Consider the following 26,776-nt stretch of genomic DNA (forward strand, 5'->3'; position numbering starts at 1 on the left):
TCTTCATATTGGAGTTTTTCGGCATCTAGTATTGGTGGTTTTTCAGTCAATTCTTCATTGAGGATCAGCTCAACAGTTTCAGCATGAAGACATGGAGATGTTACCAGGTTCTTACTTTGGAATTATGGTTGAGGGGAGAAATGTTAGAAGACTATATTAGTAAAGGACAAAAGGGATCGTTGGCATGATAATTACATCAAAAAGAAGACCTTTCAATCGAGATTCTAGGCATTAATGTATGATAGTAAATTCAAACACTTCAAAGGGAATTTTTCAACTAGATGGCTACGACCCTATGAAGCATAAGAGGTTTTTTACAATGGCTCAGTCAAAATAAAGACTATTGATGATAATCAAACTTTGTTTATAATAAATGGAAACAGATTGGAGGTTTATCATTGACCACTTTCCAAGAAAGGATTTTTACAAACTATCCAGCAAAACCTAGAGATTGAGTTGATTAATAAGGAGAACCCAGCTCCTTTTGGTTCTTCAAACTGAATTATTATTATTATTGTTGTTGTTTTTGTTTTTGTTGTTATATATATAGTATAAATAAGAATGGGCTTAGTTCCTCCTTATGCCCACATAAAATAAACAGGAAAATTTTCAAGTGTAAGTTTATTCCTTTATCTGAAATTGATAGATTTTTTACGGAAAGGGACACCTTTGGAGTATTCTTCGAGTATCTTCAAACTCTCTAAAACTGAATACTTTGAGCATCAGCTAAACTAGGCTCATTAAAATCAATGGGATGGTTCTAGTTAGGGATATACCAAGTATAGAGTTGTTTTTTTTGGTCTTGGTAGAATAATTATAGAAATAAAACCCCTAGATTCTCCTTTGAGCATCTTGAGACTCACTAAAATTGAATTCTCCGAGCATAAACCAAGACAAGATCGTTAAAATTAATGGGGTAGTAGTAGTCAGTGATATACCAAGTATAGAATTGTTCTTTTCTGGACTTGGTATAATAATTATGAAAAGGAAACCTTTGGAGTCTTCTTTGGTGTGCCTTAAAATCTCTAAAATTGAAACACCAACCAGGAAGTAACTATTCCAGGCCTACCTAAAAATCCATAAAACAGTGGCACTTGAGTTCAGCTTGAAGCAGAAAAATTCCTTATCAAGTTTAGAATTTTCAATTGTTATTCCTATTGATATATTTTACTAGTTCCAAGCTAATTTTGAAGAAGTTTTGACAAGTTACTTACTATAGTCAAGCATGTTCCAGAGTTTCTGTTCTAGCGCAGATCATAAAGTCAAGCTCCAATTTTTTAGTATCGTATTATTACTGAAACTATTTCTAGTACCAAATTAATCCCAGACTTAATGCAGATCATCAACATCATTCTAGTTGCCTAGTGTTTAAATTGTTACCATTTTGAACTTGAGCACAAGATAAGCTTCAACATTTGATCTTCAACCTAAGTACCAAACCAACGTTACAAAACTCAAGTATAGAACCAATTCAATAACAAGATACTTTGCTGGTCAATTAATTTATCTAATACTACGTTTAACATGTGATGGCCATCAAAATTATACTTCAATGATTAGGAGTACTTCATATTTTTCATTCATGAATCCCTAAAAATCATTACACAACCAGGGACAACTATGAATAAACTTTTTTTTTTGTTTAGGTAAATTCAAGGAATGTGAATATTGAAATTTATGAAGTGGTTCTTAGTCTCCATTCATAGTAATCATGATGAAATTTATGTGCCTTAACTCTGAAATATTTTTACTCCTTAATGTCCTAAAAAGGAATTTCTTTTAGTAAAGTACATTTTTCCTTCCCCAATCAATCCTCATTATTCCTTCTCAAATTCATGACCCTGCCCGAATTACTAGCCATCATTGGGTTCAATATTCTTCCTCATTATGATTTGTAACAAGTAAAACTCTAAGTGCGCTCTTCTTAATCCATATTCCTCTTTGTGTGCACCCAATTCTATTAGCATCCTAGCATTTTTGTTCCCTTATAAACCATTATGTGAATTCCTTCCAAGCATTCAATCATTTTGGGATAAGTTCATCATAGGCATGAGGCTAGAAAGACATGAGCCTACATTTGAATAGTTTATGTCAGGCCAGGCAGTAACTCCTCAACCAAAAATTGATTTGTGTTTATTCCTTCAGGTAGGTCTTCATTATATACATGAGGGAGAGACTGTTCACTTCATCTCCCGATGACTGTTCATATTACTTATTTATCTATTTACATTATATTCACCCAATAATGAGGATTAGGTGTCAATGTTCCCCCCCTTAATCTAAAGGGATGTTGGTGAGTCCAAGCATCATTCTGAATCATTCAAGCTTTTCTCTTCCAAGCGCTTTGGTGAAGATGTCTGCAATTTAATCATTAGTGGAACAATGATGGAGATGGATTGTTTTGGCCTTAACATGATGTCGAATCAGATGATATTTAGTATTGATGTGCTTCATTCGATCATGGAACTTTGGGTTCTTGGCCAAGTTTATTGCAGAGGTATTGCCAATCATGAGTGGAGTTGATTGTACTTGTTTTACCTACAAATCTTCAAGAATTTTCTTGAGCCACAAAATTTCTTTTGTTGCTTCAGCTGCTGCCACGTATTCTACTTCTGTTGTGGAATCTGCTAGAACTGATTGTTTGCATGATCTCCAGGAGACAGCTCCTGATCCAAGACTCATAGCATATCCTGAAGCAGATACCCCAGTTTCTTTGTCTCCATCGAAGTTTGAATCAGAATATCCAATCAAGCTGAAGTCGTCCACCTGTGTATACTTGATTCCAAAATCTTGAGTTCCCTTCAAGTACCTTAGAACTCTTTTTGTAGCAGACCAATGTCCCTCACAAGGCTTTTTCATAAACCTGGAGAGGATTCCAATAACAAACAAAATGTCTGGTCTGGTAGTAGTTAGGTAGTTGAGACTTCCTACAAGCTATCTATACTTTGTTGCATCCTCAAATTCTTTTCCTTCAATAGATGTGAGCTTTAAGTTTTGTTCCATTGGAGTAGTAAGAGGATTGCATTCTGTCATGCCAAACCTGTTCAACAGATCTCCAATGTATTTCTTTTGAGAAATAAATATGGACTTCGGATGTTGGGTTACTTCAATGCCAAGATAGTAATGAACACAGCCCAAATCAATCATTTCAAAACTTTTCCCCAATTCCTTCTTTATGGATGCAATGTAGCTTTCATTGTTCCCTGTCATCAAAAGATCATCTACATATACCACAAGATATACAACTGTTTTACCAAATTTCTTGACAAATAAAGTTGCATCATCAAGATCATAATGTTTGAAATTGAGTTTCAGAAGATGCTCAGTTAGTTTTTCATACCAGGCTCGCGGTGCTTGTTTGAGGCCATACAAGGACTTCACAAGTTTGTATACTTTATGTTCATGTCCTTTCACAACAAATCCTTCAGGCTGAGACATAAAAACATTCTCTTTTAGATCTCCATTTAAGAAAGCAGTTTTTACATCCATTTGATGGACTTTCCAACCATTCTGAGCTGCTAGTGCAAAGAGTGTCCGGATGGTAGCCCATTTTGTTGTGGGGGAAAAAGTCTCCTCATAATCGACCCCTTCCTTCTATGCAAAACCTTTTGCCACAAGCCTAGCTTTGTGCTTGTCAAGTGAGCCATCATCTTTATACTTGTTCTTGTAGATCCACTTGCAGCCAATTGGTTTGGTTCTTAATGGAGGATCAACCAGCTTCCAAGTGCCGTTCTTTATGAGGGCATCATACTCTTTTTGCATCGCTTCTTTCCATTCATCATGAGAAGTAGCTTCTTTGAAGGAAGTTGGTTCAAAATCTGTAGACAAGTTCAATTCACAATCATAAGAAACATCCATATTAACAGGGGAATTAGAGTCATCTACATCACCTCCATTTTGCCGGTTTGAATTTCTAGTTCCTGTCTTTACAATCTCATCAGGATGAATGCTTTCAAGTGTCTTTGTTAGCCACTTTAAGGGACCTTTCTCAGATGGTCCAGGCTGCTCCATTGATTGAGTTGGGACTGAATCAAGATTGAGTCTCCCAATTCTAACAATCACATCACTTAAAGCATCATCTATTGTTGGAGTTTCATGCGGGGGAGAGTGTTCTTTAGAATAAGATTCCACATGTTGATCTAGTATAGGAATCCCCCCTTCAGGATGTGGAATCTGATTATCAAATTCTTGAAATGACTTTGCTTTTGCGAATCTATCCTAGTGATCAAGTTGCCGCTCAACAACATTGTCAGTTTTGGATGATTCAAGAAAAATTACATCTCTAGATACAACAAACTTTTTATTTACTGCATCATAGATACGGTATGCTTTGGAGCTGTTTGAATACCCCAGGAAGATACACTTACGACTTCTAGCACCAAGTTTGTTTCTATGTACCTTTGGTATCAAGGCATAACAAGTGGAACCAAAAACCTTGAGATGCTTTACCGAAGGAACATGTCCATACCACTTTTCATAAGGAGTCTTGTTTCTAATAACATTAGATGGACATCTATTCTTTATATATGCAGCACATAGAACAACATCAGCCCAAAACATTATCTTTACATTTTTGAAGAAGAGCATGGATCGTACCATATTTAAGATTGTCCTATTCATTCTTTCAGCTACACCATTCTGTTGGGGATTATAAGGCACAGTTGTTTGATGTTTGATCCCATGTTGGTGAAGATAGTTTTAAGATTCATTTGATGTGTATTCTTTTCCATTATCAGTGCGAATAGACCCAATATGAGATTGTGCATCATTTTCAATCCATTTATGAAAATTCTTGAATGTTTGAAAAGCATCATATTTGTTCTTCAATAAATAAACCCAACACATTCTGGTGTAGTCATCAATAAATGTCATCACATATTTATTTCCATTTGCAGAAGCAACAGGCATTGGACCACATAAATCTGAATGAATGAGTTCAAGTTTTCTATGTGCACTTGAATGTGAATCATGAAAAGATTGTTTGCTATGCTTTCCTAGGATGTAAGCATCACATTGCTTAAGTTTCCTAAGAATTGTAGGCAAACCAGCAACACCATTTTTCTTCAACAAGCAGAGACTATCATAGTTCAAATGTCCAAATCTAGCATGCCATAATAAACTTGATGGAAGTGTACCTTCTTCATGATGAGAATTGTATGAGAAATGTTGTGCATGAGCAGAGGTTCCTTGCAGCTTGAGAAGCCTTTCTTCTTCTATTCCCCTCATGATAAGTGAGTGGTCAGATGCTTTTCTTACCTCAAGTTTGCCATCAAACATATGAATGGAGTGACCTTGCTGGCGGATGTGGACCAAGGACAACAAGTTTCTCTTGAGCTATGGGAGATATAGAACATGATGTAGAAGAAAGTCTGGAAGACCAGGCAGTTTAAGCTTGATTGTGCCAAGCCCTGATGGCTTGATTTTTGATTGGTCTGCAAAGTATACTACTCCATCAACATTGTCAGTAAATTCTTCAAAAAAATATTTTCTATGAGTCATGTGGTAGGTTGCTCCTGAATCAAGCAACCAATCATTTTTCCAAGAAGCAAGTGAAGCATTAAATAAATCTTCATTTACTCCAATATTACATTGTGCCACAACATAGTGAGCGGATTCAGGTGCTTTACCTTTGTCTGTATCATTAGTTTTACCTTTCTGTTAATTTCTTTTCTGCTCAATTTTGTCCCATGGTAGCTTGCATGTAGAGGCATCATGTGATCCATTTCTTTTGCAGCGAATGCAGTGCAAATCTGCCTTTCTTCCTTGAGAATGTCTGCCCCCCTGCCTCTGAAACATCTTCCTCTTCCTCTTCGACCAACTCTTCCTCTTGAAGAATATTGCGTAGGATGCTTTTCTTTATGAGCAAGGAACATAGTCCCTTCAGAAGATTCAGGCGCTGTCTTCTTTCCAAAAGCTTTCTCTCTTTCAGCAAACTTTTTCACAAAAGAGTCAAAGGTGATATCTTTGATATTTCCATTTGCTTGCAATGACTCAAGATAATTGGAGTAAGTAGGATAAAGTGCCTTGAGAAAAGCTATAAGAGGAATATCCAATTCAACCTTAGTGGATTTGATATCATGCATTATAGACTTTACTTCAGATGCAAGAGCAAGAGGATCATTATTTTGCAATTCCAGAGTGAAGAGTTTAATCATGAGTTGAACAACTTCAAGTGCAGAATGTGAATCATAGAGTTCTTTCAGTTTTTGTAAGGCTTCAAAGGCAGTTGAATATGACGAAATATAGTGACTCACCTCTTCCTTCATAGATGTTGCGATTAATGCATAAGCTTTGTTGTTCTTGTTTTCCCAAATGGCGAGCCCTTTGTCTGAGGTAGGTTGTACTGGTTCATTGTCTTTGTCTTTGACACACACTCCTTTCCACAACTCATTGAAAATGAGTGTGTGTTTTATCATCCGAGACCATTCAGGATAGTTCTCCTTGCTAGTGAGAACTATTCCCACCATGGATATGATTGAATGCATTCTGTAAAAAAAATTAGTTCCGTTGATAGAAAAATACTTCTGCCAATATACAGTAAAATTATACTTCTGGTGGTAATTTTTTTTTTTTTTTTTTTTAAATTACATTTCAAAAGGGCATTCTCCATGTACTGTCTTTGTCTTTAATGAAAATATAAAACATAGATCAGCTAGGCATTCTCAAAATGTTGGGTCCCTATAATACTAGTGATTACCCCATTACTATTATAGTTATACCCCTTATTTATATTGTTGTGCCCCTATTACCCCCATATTGTTATTTCTGTGCCCCTTAGAATCCCTCTATTGTTATTTTTGTGGCTTTATATTACTATTGTTAGGTCGGCTGGATTATATTATGACTCCTTAGACTCCTATATATAGAAAGGAGGTTTTGTCATTTGAATCATCAAAGAATTGTTCATTTATGTAATGTAAAGGAGGTTGCCCCTTCGAAGAGGCTGAATTCTAAGGCGTTGATCTATCTTTTCTATCTTTTCTTGAGCTGGTTTCATAACATTTGGTATCAGAGCTTTGGATTCTAGGGTTTCGCTGCTCCAAACAGGTCATCGTGGAATTTTCGCTATAACTTTTTTTCTGTGGCGTTTCAGAAGTCACCAAAAAAACCCATTTGAGAAGAAATCGCGCTAAACCTTGGGTCCAAATTTCAGAGCTTTTCACATGATATTTTCGGAGATATGATCTGAGGAAGTTGGTCTTTTTGCAAGACTCTTGAATTACATTCAAAACAGGTGACCTGGGGAAAATTGTCATAACTTTCTCTCTGGGAATAAAATTGAAATTTTGTAAGAAGGTGCAGAAAGAGGACGAACTGTAGTTTCTTGTATATATTTTTCAGAACCAAATATCGAAAATTGTACACGTGGCACTTCATACAACTTCGCTCTTTTGGAAAAGTCTATAATCAGGTCATCTTGGGAGATTGTGCATAACTCTTTCTTGGAGAATCCAATTTGGATCAGACTAGTGGCATTGGAAAGAGGAAACAGAGAGCTACTACAGTTCTCAAATTCAGAACTAGATGATTGGAAAGTACAGAGATACATCAGAGGCAATATCGAGCTCCTACAAAGTGAAAAAAAGAGTGTAGATTTTTTTAAATTTTTGCTTAAGCTTGGTTTGAAAATTTATTTTGAAGGAATTCAAAGGGCATAGTATAGCATTATTATCGGTAACTGATGCCCCGAGGAAAGAAAATGCAAACACCTAGTAAGGAACCTGAAAGCTCTAGCATGACTCATGAAGAAGAGGAAGAAATGCTACATGATATATCAAAATTACAAGAACAAGTGCAACAAATGTCACGCTCACAAAAGTTAACAGATGCTAAGATAAATGGCGTGGAAGCTAAGATAAATGGCGTGGAGGCTAAGATGAATGGCATGGAAGCTAAGATGGACAATTTGAAGATAGATTTGAACACAAATTTGAAGACAGGCATGGCAGATTTGAAGACAGATTTGACAAATTTTCTACAAGAAATACTTACTAATGGTGAAAAGGTAGTAAAGGAAACTCATGATGAGAACAAAAGAAATGTTAATCATGATTCCATAGACTCTAATGTTGGATCGAAGAATCACCATATTCCAAAAATCGATATGAGGAAGTTTGATGGCAAGGATCCCGCCACATGGATATTACAGATGGAGCAATTCTTCGATCTCAATAATGTGCAAAACACACAAAAGGTACGTATGGCAACTGTATATTTGGAACCAAATCAGTTTGTATGGTATCAATGGCTTTGTTCTCGTAAACAATTTATCACTTGGGCAATTTTTACGGAAGAATTGATAGCACATTATGAGGATACAAAAAGCAACACTTTTTTTAGCCAATTGATAAGTCTCAAACAAAAGGGTTCAATAATGGAGCACATTGAGGAGTTCCAAAAATTGAACATAAGGGTAAAAGATATTCCAGAGGAGCATAGGATTGATGTGTTCATAGGGTCTTTAAAGGATAATATCCAACATGATGTTCGCCTTTGGGAACCTGATTCATTAGAGAAGGCATTCAGGTTAGCAAGAAAAATGGAAAGCAAAATTATGGCAACTAGGAAGCATACCACTCACAACTATAAAGACGGAAGTGTTGTTGCCCCTAGTCTTCCACAACCTACAAGGTTGACACCACAACAATTGGAAGAAAAAAGAGCAAAAGGGCTTTGTTACAATTGTGATAGCAAATACACAAAAGGTCATAAGTGTGCTGAGAAGAAATTATTCTACATAGATTGTGAAGAGGAAGAAGAAAAGGAGCAAGAAAGGTCAAAAGAAGAGGATATATTCCAGGAACAAAGCCTAGATGAAGAACAAATAAATCCGACCATATCTTGTAATGCATTGGCGGGAATTACCACTCCTCAAACCATCAAGATAGAAGGACAAATCAAGAAGAAAAAGGTAATAGTGTTGATTGATTCAGGAAGCACCCACAATTTTATTCATTGTAGGGTAGCAAAAGAATTGAATTGCTTCCTATATCCAGCACCAGAGTGTCAAGTGATGATTGCAAATGGAGGAACAATAAATTGCTCTGGAAAGTGCCATAATATCAAGCTATCCATGGGAGAATATGTATTGACTAGCCCAATGCTTTCCATTCCAATGGGAGGTGCTGATGTTGTACTAGGAGTCCAATGGCTACAATCCTTGGGTACAATAGCTTTTAATTTTCAAGAACTTTTCATCAAATTTTCTACGGAAGGAAAGGAAGTTGAATTAAGGGGTATTGCAGGGAAACCAGGAAAGATAATCAGCTCTAATGGCATGACAAAGCTTCTAAAAAAGGAGCAAAGAGGTGTAATTGCACAATTATGTTCGCTAGATGTTTCCACATTGGAATCATCTATTTCTCCAGATCTCCAAAAAGTCCTGGACAATCATTCCAAGGTATTTGAGACTCCCAAAGGTCTCCCACCTATGCGTGATCATGATCATGCTATTCATCTGATTCCAGGAAGTGTTCCTCCAAACATCAGGCCGTACAGATATCCCTATGTCCAAAAAAGTGAAATTGAACGTATGGTTGCAGAAATGCTAGAGGCTGGTATAATTCAACCGAGTCAAAGTTCTTTCTCAGCTCCAGTAGTATTGGTGCACAAGAAGGATGGATCATGGCGCATGTGTCCGGATTATAGGGAGCTCAACAAGCTCACTATTAAAGATAAGTTCCCCATTCCTGTCATTGATGAATTACTGGATGAATTGCATGGATCAATTTACTTCACCAAGTTGGATCTTCGTTCGGATATCATCAAATCAGAATGAAGATTGAAGACATTCCGAAAACGGCATTTAGAACTCATGAGGGTCATTATGAATTTTTGGTCATGCCTTTTGGCCTTACCAATGCACCTTCAACATTTCAAGGTTTGATGAATTCAATTTTCAAACCATTCCTTAGAAAATTTGTGTTAGTATTTTTTGATGATATACTAATCTACAGCAAGTCTTGGAAGGATCATGTTGAACATGTTGACAGGGTGCTACAACTATTGGAGGAGAAACAATTATATGCAAAAAGATCCAAATGTTTCTTTGGAGTCCAGGAGGTGGAATATTTGGGTCATATTGTATCTCATGAAGGAGTTAAGGTAGACCCTAGCAAAATTAAAGCCATTAAGGAATGGAAAATCCCCACATCCATAAAGCATCTGCGAGGATTTCTTGGGTTGACAGGGTATTATCGCAAGTTTGTTAAGAATTATGGGAGAATAGCAGCACCTCTAACAACATTATTGAAGAAAGATTCATTTTCATGGACTCCGGAAGCAACAAAGGCCTTTGAACATCTTAAAGAGGCAATGTGCCAAGCACCGGTCTTAGCTACACCGGACTTCACAAAAACCTTTATTGTGGAATGTGATGCTTCAGGAAATGGAATTGGTGTTGTTCTAATGCAAGATGAAAGACCCATTGCTTTTGAAAGTCGTCCAATCAAGGGAAAGTTTTTAAGCAAAGCTATTTATGAGAAGGAAATGTTGGCAATACTCCATGCACTTAAGAAATGGCGACCCTACCTAATGGGAAGACACTTCAAGGTAAAAACGGATCATGATAGCCTTAAATACTTTTTAGAACAAAGATTATCCTCTGAAGAGCAACAAAAGTGGGTCACAAAGATGTTGGGTTATGACTTTGAAATCATCTACAAAAAAGGGAAGCAAAATGTGGTGGCAGATGCACTCTCAAGAAAGGATGAGGATGTGGAAGCATTGTTGTGTGCCATTTCTATTATCCAACCAGATTGGATAAACGAAGCAAGGGAGGAATGGAAGAATGACGAAGAAGTGTGGGCACTTATTCGAAAGCTACAACAAGATTCCAGTACTTCTGATACATTTAGCTGGCAAAATGATTCGTTATGGTACAAAGATCGCTTATACCTCTGTAAGAATTCCCAGCTAAAACAAAAGATTCTTATGGAATTGCACACTTCTCCCTTAGGAGGGCACTCAGGATTTTTAAAAACTTACCACAGGGTTAAGAAGGAATTTTTTTGGGATGGCCTTAAATCAGATATTCAAAAGTTTGTGGCGGAATGTTTGGTTTGCCAACAAAATAAAGTTGAAACAATTAAGACACCGGGTCTATTACAACCTTTATCCATTCCAAGCCAACGTTGGGAGGAGGTTTCAATGGATTTTATCACAGGTTTACCCAAGTCTGAGGGAAAGAGTGTCATCATGGTGGTAGTTGACAGACTTACCAAGTATGCACACTTTTGTGCATTATCACATCCATTTAAAGCCAGTACAGTTTCTACTGCATTTATGGAAACAGTTCAAAAGCTACATGGAAACCCAAAGATTATTGTAAGTGACAGAGATCCCATTTTCACTGGAAATTTTTGGACAGAATTATTTTCTTGTCTTGGTACTCAGTTAGCTCATAGCTCATCTTATCATCCTCAATCTGATGGGCAAACTGAGATAGTAAACAAATGTTTGGAAGGATATCTTCGTTGCTTTGTATCTGATAAACAGACACAATGGGTCAAATGGTTGCCTCTGGCTGAATGGTGGTATAACACTTCCTTCCATACAGCAACAAAAATGACCCCATTTATGGCACTTTATGGGTATCAACCACCATCCATCACATCATATTTAAGAGAAAATTCTAAGGTTCAGGCAGTGGAACATCACATCGAACATCAACAACAAGTCCTCCAACTCTTAAAGGATAACCTCGTGTTGGCACAAAATAGAATGAAACAACAGGCAGATCAACATCGCAGTGAAAGAAGTTTTGATGTAGGTGATTGGGTATTCCTACGGCTACAACCATATAAGCAAATGTCCCTAAAGCAAGCTAAGAAGGATAATAAATTATCACCAAAGTATTATGGTCCGTACAAGGTGTTGCAAAAGATTGGTACTATGGCATACAAATTGGAGCTTCCTGCAGCTTCTCGATTGCACCCAGTTTTCCATGTTTCATGTTTAAAGAAGGTTATAGGCGACAAGCTCCCAATTCAAACAATATTGCCAGAACTTGACGAGGAAGGAAAAATTATATTGGAACCGGAAGCAGTCACAGAAACAAGAACTCGACAGCTACGAAATCGATCAATTTCAGAGTATCTTATCAAGTGGAAGAACTTATCCGCTGAAGATTCCACATGGGAGGATGAGAATTTTATGCAGAAGTATCCAGAACTACTCAAGCGTTGAGGACAACACTTTTTTGAAGGAGAGGGGCATGTTGGGTCCCTATAATACTAGTGATTACCCCATTACTATTGTAGTTATACCCTTATTTATATTGTTGTGCCCCTATTACCCCCATATTGTTATTTTTGTGCCCCATAGAATCCCTCTATTGTTATTTTTGTGGCTTTATATTATTATTGTTAGGTCGGCTGGATTATATTGTGACTCCTTAGACTCCTATATATAGAAAGGAGGTTTTGTCATTTGAATCATCAAAGAATTGTTCATTTATGTAATGTAAAGGAGGTTGCCCCCTCGAAGAGGCTGAATTCTAAGGCGTTGATCTATCTTTTCTATCTTTTCTTGAGCTGGTTTCATAACACAAAATATTTCAAATCTCTTCCTCATATACCAATATGGACGCCAATACCATGCAGTCAGCGTACCAAAAAATAGATAATTACACTTAAATTTATATAACCCAATTCCCAAATATTTGAGGGGTAGATGATGCTAGTGCGTGGAAGCCATTCTAGTCCTGATGCCGTCACATTAACTACGTCGTAGCTTATGAACCTAATATTACATCAAATCAAATGCACATGAGTTTCGCATATCTGACACCAATCTTGTAATCTTCAAATTTTACACAATATCAACATACACTAACAACTTTTCTAATATGTATTAAAACATATTGCAAAAAAATACAGGGAGAGTCGATAGTTTGAGAAAAAACGATGTCTATAAAGTAGCTGGATGCATCAATGTACAACCCTTTAAAAATTCTCAATACGCACCAGCGTACAACCCTTCAAAAATTCTCAATATGCACCAGCGGACAGCCGACAACAAAGGAACAAAATGCACCAGCGTACATCACTTCAAAAATTCTCAATACGCATCAGCATACATACCATGTCAGACCAGTGTTAAAAATACCAGGAGCAGCATATATGTGACAAATATGAAACATCGTTTATATGGAGCAACGTAATAACCAGGCAGCGTATTCATGAACAACATATTAACCAGGCAGCGTATTAATGAATAGCATATTAACTAGAGGCAGAGCCTCACAATATCCATCCCTTGCTGCTGCGCTTTTCCCTCAATGTAAAAATTGGAAGTGTTAGAGCCGCACAGGGTGAAAGGTGTGCGTTCATATCCCACAGCTGTCATTGCGATTGAAGCAGGTGACTGTTAAGGGGAATATAAAAATGCATATGAGACTGAATGGAGCGCTGAAAGTTCAAAAAACGTATATAACACTTGAGTTCTGCAAAAATAGGCAGAACATATGCAGGAAATGGAGTTACAAGGGCAGGAGTACTAAAATTAGGACTGGCTCTCATACTATGTCAGACTAGGAAGTAACTCGTCAACCAAAAATTGATTTGTGTTTATTCCTTCAGGTAGGTCTTCATTATATACATGAGGGAGATACTATTCACTTCATCTCCCGATGACTGTTCATATTACTTATTTATATATTTACATTATATTCACCCAATCATGAGGATTAGGTGTCAACATTTTAGTACCAAGCTGGAATATGAGCTATGCATAGCTAAATTCGAAGAGAAAGCATGGATACCATTTTTACAACAGTTTTAAGGGTATAATAATATAGTTGCTATGGAGTTTGCACAAAAAATTGATGGTACCACTGTAAAAGTTGGACATATCGAGTTCAAACTCATATAGGAATTGGTATCTAAAGCAATCGACTTACCTTCAAGTGGAAATAAATAATTCAAGGGAAATCTAGTGGACCATCAGAAATGTGAGAAATTTTTTAAGCTCAAGCATAAAAATGTCGACTTGACCTAAGGCATTCCTAGGAGTTATATAGCAGAAGAGTGGCATCCATTGTTGATGGTGTTACATACCTTCTTAACCTATGAAAGATGGTATGCATCTACCTTCCTCTATCATATGAGGCTTCTCTTGCATTTTGCAGATGATTGTGATATGAATTTTCCATTTTTTCTATGGAATAATTTGCAAAAAGTTGGGAGGAAAGTTCAATCTTCCTATAAGACCCCAAAACTAGTATTTCCACTATGGCCTAATCAAAATAATAATCAAATATGAGATAGGGTGCCAAAATGATAAATGGGTACAATTCTTAGAGAGAAATTTTTCGAGAGAGGTCGATCAAGTTCTAGTGAAACACAAAACCCTTACCCCAAATAAATTGATATAAAGACCCGAGACCTATTTTGAGTCACCAATCAAGTTAACCGAAGAAACAAGGTATGTTAGTAAGGGTTTAGGAGAAAATCCAAAGAAGTAAGTGGCAGAAAACCCTAGCTCTGTTGAAAAAGATAAAACTTAAGCGTTGGAGCCAAAAAAGAAAAAGAGGTTTATAAAGGAGGGGTTGGACAAGAGCACCTGAGTAGAGAAGGAGAAAACGTGAAAACAATTAGAAGAATTAGTTAAGAAGAAGCCTCGAAAACAAGAATTGGAACAGAACACTCCTGCACATAAGAAGAAGTCACTTCAGTGACTGAACGATCATACTAAAAAGGGGGAGAAGAAGAAATTAGCTCATAAGAAGAAGAATGATAAAAATGGAGGTGATGGGGAAAAGGATATTACACCACCACCAACGCGGTATGAGAATGTTTCAGGTCAACCTTTGGCTCAAACTTCATAGCAAGGGAGAAGATTCATGCGGAGCATGACATGACAATAAAACCCTCCATAGACAACTCAACCCCTCAAGCTAGTGTTTATTCCATAATGTCTAGAGGAGGAACCATACATTGGCACATAAATCCCCTCTCTGTTACCCCCGAGAACTATAATGCGTGTTAAGTCACCACTAGAGGAGGAAGGGCTTGTGGACAATTTTGATGAATTTCAGGGTAACTCTCCTCCTAATGCTTTATATGAACATGGGACTACTGTAGATAAAAAGGTAGTTTAAACAATGATAAGTTAAATTCAAGAAAAATTGCTTCATGAAGAGATTTGTTTAAGAAAATATATTTTTCGTCCTCAAAATGTGGCTAATTTTGCCAAGAGAGAGCTACGACATCAAGTAAATAAGTTACAAAGGAAAAATATTAAGCTAAAGGAGAAAGCCCATAAATACAAGGTCCTATACAAGCATGTTAGAAGTGAGAATGAATTGTATAAGGCTCAAAATTTGACTCTAAAATCATAAAAATATAGGTTGATTGAGAAAAATAAGAAGTTGCTCTACTGGAAGGTAAGGCAGTTGAAGCTTGTCTGAATATACACCACTTATGATAGAATTTGAAGACTTCGAAAACAGAGGATAATGAATGATCGTGGCCTAGAAATTGTAGTTAGTGCAGCAAGAATATAAGGGGTGGTCAATACCAAAATTTTGATAGCTAAACAAATTTTTCTAATTGCATGAAGACGGGAAAACTCATTGGTGTGGGGGAGATGTTGGGACTCATTTTTGGCTTCTTTTTGATACCATATTCCACCATTTTCCATATCCATTCTTCCTAATTTTTTATCCTTTGATACTCAAAACTATCCTTATCCCTATCAATGGTCCAAATTATGAATGGAGGTAAAGAGTCATGAATTAGATTCATTTTCATACTTCTTTGGTTCATTTAGACAAATGTTTAAGTGAGCTTATGTCCTATTGCTAACATTGAAATATGGTTGCATATTTACTAGGGGTCCTTGACATGAAAGTGTGAACTCCTTAGTCTTTGACATGTCTATTTCATAGTTCAACACTTAGATGGGTAGTTTGGTACTAAGCCATTATTGAACACTATGTTTCGTACTAAATTTGATACTAGGATTATTCACCAGCGAGCCAATAGTATGAATCTGCACTCCTCTAAGAAATGGTCAACACATATTTGGTACTTTACTTCAGCTAGTTCAGAGCCATGTTATATTTTGAAAGAATATGCTAGACTTTGAATAAAAGTCATTTAGTTGTATTTGACAAAGGAGATCAATTTTTGTGGGCATCAATTGTATGGATTGGAACAATGTTCCAAGAAATGTGGTTTTTGCCCTAATAGGACGCTATCAAATCATTTTGTACTATTTTTGCATATTCAGTTGTAAATATTTTTAGACAGTGATCTTTGATGAGTGCCAATATTACAGCAAGGATGTTGCAACTCCTGGGTTACCAGCTTTACTTTATCAACATGAGATTTGTACAAACTTGGAGGTGACAGTGTTGTATACACAAGTAAAAGTGATGGTTCTGCCTGTTGTCACTGTTCAGCTGGCGAGAGACCACTGGGGTTCCAATCCAGACTTCTATGGAGTCAGAAGAAGCTTGATTCTTTGATGGAAGAAAGGTAAATCTACTCTAAGAGAGAGTTACTCTATTGCAATAATGGAGAAGGTTGACATGTAATGCTAAATCACACCATTTCCTAATTAACCACTAAGAAACTATGCTTGGCAGAAATGCTAAATCAACATGAAACAAATGCTACTATCTAAGTTATAGAAGTAAGAAGCATCAAGCATCACTAATGTGCAAGTAAAGAGACTGAACTAAATCTATTTTTTCTTTTTTTGTCTTTTTATGCAAAATCAAGTATGCAAACTAATTGCTTTTGTGGATGTGGCAGGTGAATTAAGGATGTTTGAGGATGGCTGGAAGGGTTATGAGATGGTTGGATGGTGTGGAAGACCCTTGGGAGGCTTTTGGTGACTTCCTAGAGGTTTTCCATCAATTCGGCCTTAAAACAGGCCATTTCAGGAAAACCTACAAGATGTACTAGAAACCTATAGGATCCCCTGTAAACCTACAGGATACAGCCAAAAGCAAAATATTAGGTGTTGGAGGTGATGGAAGGCCTAGGAAAGGTGTGTGATGGGTTGAATGGAGTGGGAGAAGGTCTAGGATCACTCAAGAGTCAATATCAAAGATAGTAGATGGTTGGATTCACTCAATGTGCTTGGAAGGATTTCTATGAAAAATGATGAAAATCTAGTGAAGATGATGGTGAAAACAAGGGATGGTTAAGGTGGATGGAGTGGAAGGTGGATGCTAGCTATGAAGTCTTAGTCTACTCCTAAAGCACCTGCTCTACATAAAACATGTATGTCTTCCAAAAAGCTATGCAAACAAGAAACATTTTCATAAACTAGAAAAGCAAAATTATTGAATTAATTGCCTACACTATGCATGAGGAAAGTTGCTGAAAGGAATGAAAGCATGGATGAGATATACTGCATAAATGAAGATGAAAAATATGACAATGGAAATCTACCTTGCAAAACTAACCCAATACTAATTCAAAGATAGCAAACTCTAAAGCTCATAAAAGAACTAGAAATCTGTGTTTTTGGGGCTGCTTAAGGGTCCCTTCCTCAAGTCAAGATCCCAGAGGGAGGAAGTGATGCCGAGACACCTGCTGACAACCTTGTGGTGACCCTTTTTATCCCTGTTAACCTACTACTTGAATTAAGGCGCAAATGGAAGCAAATCAATAAACAACCAATCTAATCTACACTACTTGTAACAGAAATGCATCTAAAAGGAAAATTAACGATGAAGCTATGAAACTACACTAAAAATACATGTACAAGAAAGAGGAGCCTTGACTTCTAGGGTTGGGACCTAACCCAAGAGATTTAGCCCTCTGAGTTAACTCAGTGTTGGCTCAAAACAAAACTCATTCTCATTATCAAAACAACAAATTACATCAATAAAAATTTCACAAGTATTGCAGCTCGAAAATAGCTTAGAGTTTTACAATAAAAATCTGAATCCTACTGAGGTCCTAGGCCTCTCTACTTATACAATTGAAGTCCCCAACGACTTCCTTAAAATTATGGAGGCTCGGCTCCCAAACTCGAGATAAACTAGTGCTTTGTCTCTCACTTGCTCGACTGCCTTCTAATCCTCATGATTTGGTTGTTTGCACTCTGAGTTGATGTGATGAATGGAGGAATATTCGAATGGAGGAGTAGTAAATGAGGAGGATTTACCTCCTACAATCCCTCTCCCTTGTCCCATTTGAGTTTTGACCTTAGTCTTTTCCAAAATTCCTTGATTTTCTCCTTTAATCATGCATTCAATGCATATTAGTCCACTAAGCATAATATCCAACTCTAACTCACCTCATAAACAAAATATAATCAAAAACATATAACAAGTTGTGAGAAAAATATATATATATATATATATATATATATATATATATATATATATATATATATATATATATATGCCATAACACCCATGAGTTTTATTTCAGTTCAGACATGTTGGGAACTATGATGTATAAGTTTTATTAAATACTTTTTAATACATTATTTCAGTTTCCTAATCCTAAATTTTGATGTGTTGTGAGTAATTTTGATTTATTTCAGTTAGTTTAGATTGACTCAAGTTGTTGCCAAGGGCCCACCATCAATCTCAGCCAAGCCTTGTAAAAATATATTCAATTAGACTTAGTATGCATGGTTAGATCTAGCTTTATTTATGGAAATAATTGAAATTAGGAGAAAAGGAAGGTGAAAGGTCACAGGTTGCATGTGAAGAGGAAAATGAAGGAAAATAATGGAAAATGAAGAAAATAGAGGAAAAATTGATAAAAAGGCTTATGAGGATCATTTGGAACCTTTTGTCAGATCAGTTTTGGAGCTCTCTCACTATTCTCTCTCTCTTTCTCTCTCTCTCTCTCTCTCTCTCTCTCTCTCTCTCTTGGACACTTAGAGTTTTCTTGGAGCACTTTGGCATTGGATCAAGAAAGGAAAAGAAGGCAAGAGGAAGGAATGAGCAAGAAACGAAGAGCAGGATCAAGTAGCTAGAACGAGATTCTTTGTGGGTATCAATTTGCATGTGTATTTTCCTTGCTAGATTTGGCATGTAGGGTATTTCATGTGGCTATTTGTTGTTATGGCATGGATTTTTCTAGATGTGATAGTGTTTTTAGCCTAGCCTTTCCATTTTTGGATAACCATGGTGTGATGGGGTTCTCATGTTTTGGCTGAGCTAGATTTCCAGATGGATTCGAAGCTAAGTGAGGTGGATCTGCGAATAATAGAACACATGTCCTGGTAACCCCTGAACCAGACTTTGGGTTGCGGTAAATCCAAATCTTGTGTTGCCTTGGTGGGCTTAGGAATCCTCAACGGATGAATGGTGAGATATATGGTAAATCCTAAAGGTGGGTGCTCTCCATCAGGACTAGTAATCCTAGGATGGGATATGCGGTACAACTTGGAGAGTGAGTCTTAGTTTAGGGCCTAGTGATCTGGTGTGGATTGTGGTAAAACCTGAAAGACTAGGAGACAAGAAAATTCCTCATGATGTAGGTGGAGAAATCCAGTGGCATCCATGCTTGTTTTTGCCTAGTGATTTGGTGGAGATCATGGTAAATCCTATTCTTACATGTTTATTGTTTTGGCCTAGTGATCCGATGTGGATTAAGGTAAAGCCTAGTTTCTATGGATGAGGGTAACGTAGTTTAGTCTCGAGTTGCCCTGGTTAGTTATTTTGGTTTGAGTCCCACATTCATCCTTGGGATATGGCATGGGGGTGAATGGATGAAGAGAGAATTAGCTCATCCATTCTATGTTCGGGTGGAACGTGGTAGTCCCATCACAAGTTGGATTTTTCTTTCATTAATAAGAGGTCCTTTCCTTGGTATCTTATGTGTAAATTCACTGGTTTATATGTGGATTCTATGGCTGATGTATCCTTGATATTTCTGTTGTTATTATGCTGGTTATAAGCATGTATTATGACAATGATGATGTATGGCTCTCCTCATGTTTTGATTTCTAAATTAATGAACAATGTATTTATGACCTAATAGATGATAATGCAACTAATGATATAAGGGAACAATGCTTCTTAGATATTCTCATATAAGTATGAGACCCTCATGCTCAAATATTTTGTTTAAACCTGTAGATTACATATTTGTGATATGTTTGATGAAATGCCTGTCATGGCTAGTAGGGGTCTAGTTTAGACCTTGTCAATGTTTTTGCAAATGCATCATTATTATGTTGTGTAAATACATTTTTGAAAGTGTCATTGAGTTCTGGGCGGTGACTTGGGCTCTGGGCATGAAAAAGTGGCACAAATCTCAGAGTCACAAACAGAAGCTTGAGGAGAAAAGTCCCTAGACGCATGCATACCCATGCCGTGGGAGGATGCGGAGCCTCCTAGACGCATTCTTGTCCATATCAAGGGAGCCTCTGAGGGTTTAATGGTCTAAAACTTTAGTTGGTCTTAGGGGTTGGTTACTTGAGTGGTTGGGTTGGCTCTTGGGAGTTCTTTTGCTAATGTGGAAGGTTCGTGTGGTGTGTTTCCGTCAATTCTGCTTCCTTAAAGTCACCTACGTGGTTGAATCCCATTATAGTTTCTTCTCATCGCATATTTACCTCGGTTGGTTAGTTACTTGGGTAGATATGGGAGGAGGATGTTACACTTGACTTGCGACACTAGCAGCGATATACTTTGCCTCTGTTGTACTAAGTGCAATAGAAGTCTACTTCCTACTAAACTGGGATATCATAGTTGATCCTAAGATGAAGCAACACCCTATTTTTATCTTTCTATCCTCTACACTCCTGGTGCAACCTAAATTAGTATATCCTTGCATCCTTAGTTCACCACCTAAGACATATCTCAAACCATATCCAACTATATTACACATGTAACTCAACGCATGCTTCGCTAAAACCGAATGTGTGTACCTCGACTCAACATACTAGCTCAAGGTGTTCAAAGCAAAGTAAATATATAGCTTGGTGTTAACTGGGTACATCAAGGATCCAATCAACTTCCTATACATCATGGGATCCACCAAATTTGAATCTGAAGCAAATCACTCAGCTTCTTCAGATTGGTTCCATAGGTGTAGCCATGAACTTGCAATCCATCATACCAAATCTCCTCAAATTATGAACAATGTATTATCCGAGGAAGATCTTATTAGGATTTTTCTACACCTCTAATCCAAAGAAATAGTGCATCAAGCCAATATCATTCATTTCAAACTTTGAGACCAACTCCCTCTGATATTAAAGCAGATTATTTTTTGGTAATATAGGTTGCTCCCTTTGTCACATAAGTAATTCATTTTTCGTTGTTTCTTCCTATGTAATTGAAGCATAATATATTAACTAACATGGTCCCCTCGTAGAATACATACAACTCCTAGAGACCTCCCATCTTTGAGCATCTTTTTTGACAATCTTAAATGATGACATCCTCTTGGAAGGTTACTCCTTCTATTCTACCTAATTGTTTGTTTCCTCAGAATTGTAAACTTTTTTGGTCATCTGACATGGTCCTAGATGTCTTTAAACTATGTACAATCCTCCCTCTTGAACATCAATCACCTCCAGTTGAGTTTATGCTTGACCCTTTAGAACATACAAGAACCTGACCATAGTCCACTGCCTCTCATTTGGAGAACCCCCTTGCCACAAAACTCACTTGTATGATGTCATCTGATGCGTGAATCAACACCATGGAAGCCTCTACAATGGACCTTTTCTTCCTTTCCCCAATCAGGAGGCCATGGAAAAGAAAGAAAAAAAATCATAACCAAGCAAAAATGTAAACTTTGAAACGAGAACTATAAACTCAAAATGGGAACTCTAGCCAAAAAAACCTGAAAAAACATCAAAAACAGTGCTAAAAACGAAAAATGTGTATACTGGAACGATGGTTTTTTTTTAGGGTCAATTTTGAACATGTTTTAAAAATGGCAGTGAAAACAAAATTTTCGTGAAAAAAACACCCTGAAAACGAAAAGTGTTGATACCGGAACGATGCTTTTTTTAGGGTCAATTTTCAACACTTTTAAAAAATCCTAGTTAAACCAAATTTTTATGTGCAAAAAAAACAGTTGTTTATGAGGAAAAAAACATACTAATGTTTTTGGTAGAATAACATTTTTCTTTCCTAAATATAAATTCAACATGTTTTAGTAATGACCATAAAGATAAAATAATGGGATCTGAAATACATTAAAATTCTATTAGTTTTCATCCATGTTGTTAAACATATAATAACATCACACTAAAGATTGCTAAAATTCTAATTGTTTTCAACCATAACATTAAAGATACAAAAAAAATTGGAATTTTTTCAACCATAAAATTAAAAAACCATGACATTATGAACAAATTACATGACTAAATTAATCAAAATGTCATTATTTGTATATTGAATGAAACATACATTATATCTCTAATTTAATGTTGCATTGTAGATATTCTAAACAATAAAAATCATCATAATTAAGACATATAATCCAACAACATAAAAATGACTCATAACTTCTGATTTAACACCATATGGAAATCAAAAATTTTATTTCAAGATACAATGCAAACATCAGTTATATAAACTGTCTTAGACAATTATTCAAAATCACTCATATTTTCTTGCACACCATTAGAATTCACATCTTTAGATGAATGACTGGATGCAGATGAAGATGTTCCATATTCTTCTCTTTCATCAACTAGTGCCCCATCTGAGTCCACATGCATGCCCACCATTTCAGGTTTCAAAATTCTTCTGGATCTACGACTGGTTTCAGCAGACTCCCATCTTAACATTGTTCCTTCTGGTAACAACCTTTTCAGAATCTCTATCGTCTTGAAGCGAAGAGTTCCTCTCTTTGTTAAATTGAAGTCATAAACAAGTATGTCAACATGCTCCAATTTTAAGAGCTTTGTGTGGCAACGATTTATATTTGTACCCTTTCTTTTTCTCTCTGCCATTTTTTTTGTCAACTACCATCTCTGGATTATACACACCATTGAATGGGTGTGTATTGGTGGCATACCAATGTACTTCAACACCTATAACATCCTGATTTTTTGTAAATACCTTTATAACCTTAGCAACCCAGAATGGATAGCCATTGGGATCTCCATCTGTTAGCACTGCGATCATGCAACCCTCCTTAATATCCTGTACTGAACCCCTGTAAAGGTCTTCCATGGCTTCACGTTGTGCACGAGACCTTCTAAAACCAATATACATCTTTCTTTCCTCTGCCTATGAAGAATTAATAATACCTTGATATTGTTGTCATTCAATAATGTTTATTTCCTCATGTTCATTTGACACATTTTGTGGCCAAATAAATGGATTTTTTAAAGGTATATATTCATTTGTTGTTTTTGAAAAAAATATCACTTTGATTATTGGAAAATGACTCCCACCAAAATGAATCAGCAATGTCAAAGTACTCATATGTATATCTAATACATTTTTAAATTTCTTCTACGCAATCAGAATAATTTATATCTCTATTCTGTCTGCGTGCATTATGAACTTCACCAACTGATTGTAATAACAATATTTTTTATGCAAATATTGGATGATCTGGAATGAACTTCAAAAATTCCAAACCTGATGATGGTGCCCATTCTGCAGTAGTTGAATACTTCTTACCCCATATTAGTGTTTTCCCATCAATTTTTTTGATACGAAATTGATGTTGGAAGCTAATGTCATTAAGTTTTTCAATGTATTTCTCCTCACCATGCGATCCTAGAATAAACCTTCACATGTCAACAGTTTCTTCCAACGCATTAAAAGTAGGCTCTGGCATGTATGATTTCTTAGTACATTCAATTAATGATGGCAAGCTCCCAACTTCCTTCCTCCTCAATGTGATTGAAAGACGACGGAACATTTGATCAATATGGTCATGAGTGTGCCCAACAAGAAGGAAACCAACCTTTACCTTATGAAAAATTTCCAATTCAACAAGCATTTTAGATAGCCAAAAACAACCTGATTTTTGTTTTCATGGCAAGTGTTGTCCAATTGTAGATACAAAACTTCAGGAAGATTACCAAACCAATGAGAAAGCACATCATGAATTACGGTTATTGTTATATTTGCATCATTATGAATATCTGGAGCTGTGAAGTACACCCTTGGCAACATTTTCCCATTGAAGACCATACAACTGACCAAGTGATACTGAATAAAATTTTACTCCTGTAAATTTTTGGGTGTGCGAACAAAATGTGGTAAAAGTGTTTTCTTCTGGTTCATACCATCAATTATCAAACCCAAATATTTATTCGTATTATGATAACACTTCTTTCAAAGCTTGTACAACTTTTTCCTTTCACTTGTTTGTTGTTTGCGATGCTCCAGAAGTTCTTTGACAATTGAATCTACACAACATAAAAGAAAGCCATTAAGAAATACATTTTCATAATTGATGACTATACAATTTTAAAAGTTAAAGTTATGAATGCTTACCTCTTTCTGACCCTTCACATTTGTCCCTTTTTTATTTAAGAGAAGCACATGTACTACAAATCCCCATCCTTGTCTTGTTAGGAATACAGACATTGTTGAATTATTTCTTCCATACCTTCACAAAATATTGATATGTAATAAACCGACCATGTCCCTCAACACCTTCTGCATATTCTTTGTATAAGTTGTAGACTCGTCTTGAAAAATTATCTGGAATATGTATTGTCTCTCTATTTGGAATACACTATCCATGCTTTGAAAATAAATCTTTCATCCATGACATTGCAATATTTGATAATGGCCCAAACTGTCATTTATGACGTACTTCTGAATAAAATGTGGGATCCTTTTCCAAATTTTCTTGGATTCTCGAGAGACGAAAATTACCCATCGAATGAAACATTTTGAAAGCCTTTCTACAGATAAATAAAGACCCAATATGATAATCATAACCTGACAATGTAGATTGCATGCACCCAACTAAATATGAATTTTGCATGCTTTTATTCATTGACAAATATCTCTTCCTTTTCTCTAATGCAAATTTGAAATCCATATGTTTCAAGCAATCTTTTTGACAACATTCACTTGAAATGAGAGCGCTGATATAACTTCTTCTCATCAGATATTCTACTCTACCCCTTGTATAACTAGAACATCTTGCATTGATACGAAAAGGTCTGATCCTACTCCTCGATACAATATTTCTTGGCAACATCTCCATCATTGGATCATCATTTGTATAAACATTTTCATCATCATTATGAGGAATGTTATCCACACTATGATCAGTTGTGATTTTCAAATACTGACTTGGAGGATATTCTTCATCTTCCCCTTCTTCAATGCTACTATCATAGTCCTTAGAATTGGGACTAAATGGAAAATTTGACTCGATGTTTATTGGATATTCTTCCTCATGTGCATTGTCAGTGCTGCTCTCATAGTCCATAGAATTAGGACTACGTCGAAAATGTGACTATTTACTTACTGAAAATGCTACATCCTGTCCTTTGTCACTGCTACTCTCATAGTCCTTGGGATTAGGACTAAGTGCTTCATCCTGTCCTTCATCACTACTGCTCTCATAGTCCATAGGATTATGACTAAGAAGACACTGTGACACTCCATTCTTTTGAAATTTTTCATCATGTTATTCATCACTACTGCTCTCATAGTCCATAGGATTAGGACTAAGTGGACACCGTGACACTCCATTCTTTTGAAATTCGTCATCATGCTCTTCATCACTGCTGCTCTCATAGTCCATTGGATTAGGACTAAGAGGACACCGTGACACTCCATTCTTTTGAAATTTTTCATCATGCTCTTCATCACTGCTACTCTCATAGTCCATAGGATTAGGACTAAGTGGACACCATGACACTTCATTCTTTTGAAATTCTTCATCATGTTCTTCATCACTGCTGCTTTCATAGTCCATAGGATTAGGACTAAGTGGACACTGTGACACTCTATTCAGTTAAAATTCTTCATCATTGTTACTCTCATAGCCCATATGATTAGGACTAAGGACACCGTGACACTCCATTCTTTTGAAATTTTTCATCATGCTCTTCATCACTATTTCTCTCATATTCCATAAATTAGGACTAAGTGGACACCGTGACACTCCATTCTTTTGAAATTCGCCATCATGCTCTTCATCACTGCTACTCTCATAGTCCATAGGATTAGGACTAAGAGGACACCGTGACACTCCATTCTTTTGAAATTTTTCATCATGCTCTTCATCATTGATGCTCTCATAGCCCTTAGGATTAGTACTAAGTGGACACCGTGACACTCCATTCTTTTGAAAATCATCATCATGCTCTTCATCACTGTTGCTCTCATAGTCTATAGGATTAGGACTAAGTGGACACAGTGACACTCCATTCTTTTGAAATTCTTCATCATGTTCTTCATCACTGCTGCTCTCATAGTCCATAGGATTAGGACTAAGTGGACATCATGACACTCCACTCTTTTGAAATTCTTCATCATGCTCCTCATCACTGTTGCTTTCATAATCCTTAGGATTAGGACTAAGTGGAAACCGTGACTCTTTATTTATTTGAAATTCTTCATCCCCTCTTTCATCAATGTTGCTCTCATAGTCCTTATGATTAGGACTAAGTGGAAGGATCGACTTTATATTCATAGTGGAAGATTTTCCATTATATTCATCAATATGAGTAGAGTTGTTACGCGATGAAGATGTTGATGCTTCACAAAGCGAAACTTCACTATCATAAGAATCCATTCCTTTCAAATAGAAGTTGAATGATACAAATGCAAACTCTCCTAATGATATTATATAGCTTAAAGAATGAAATTTTCCCTCCAAAAATTTTCGCCAAAATTTTTCCTCCAAAA

This window comes from Pinus tabuliformis, chromosome 3_1 (assembly GCF_031772625.1).
Source record: "Pinus tabuliformis cultivar Carrire ecotype Pingquan chromosome 3_1, CPIR1, whole genome shotgun sequence".
Lineage (NCBI taxonomy): Eukaryota > Viridiplantae > Streptophyta > Pinopsida > Pinales > Pinaceae > Pinus > Pinus tabuliformis.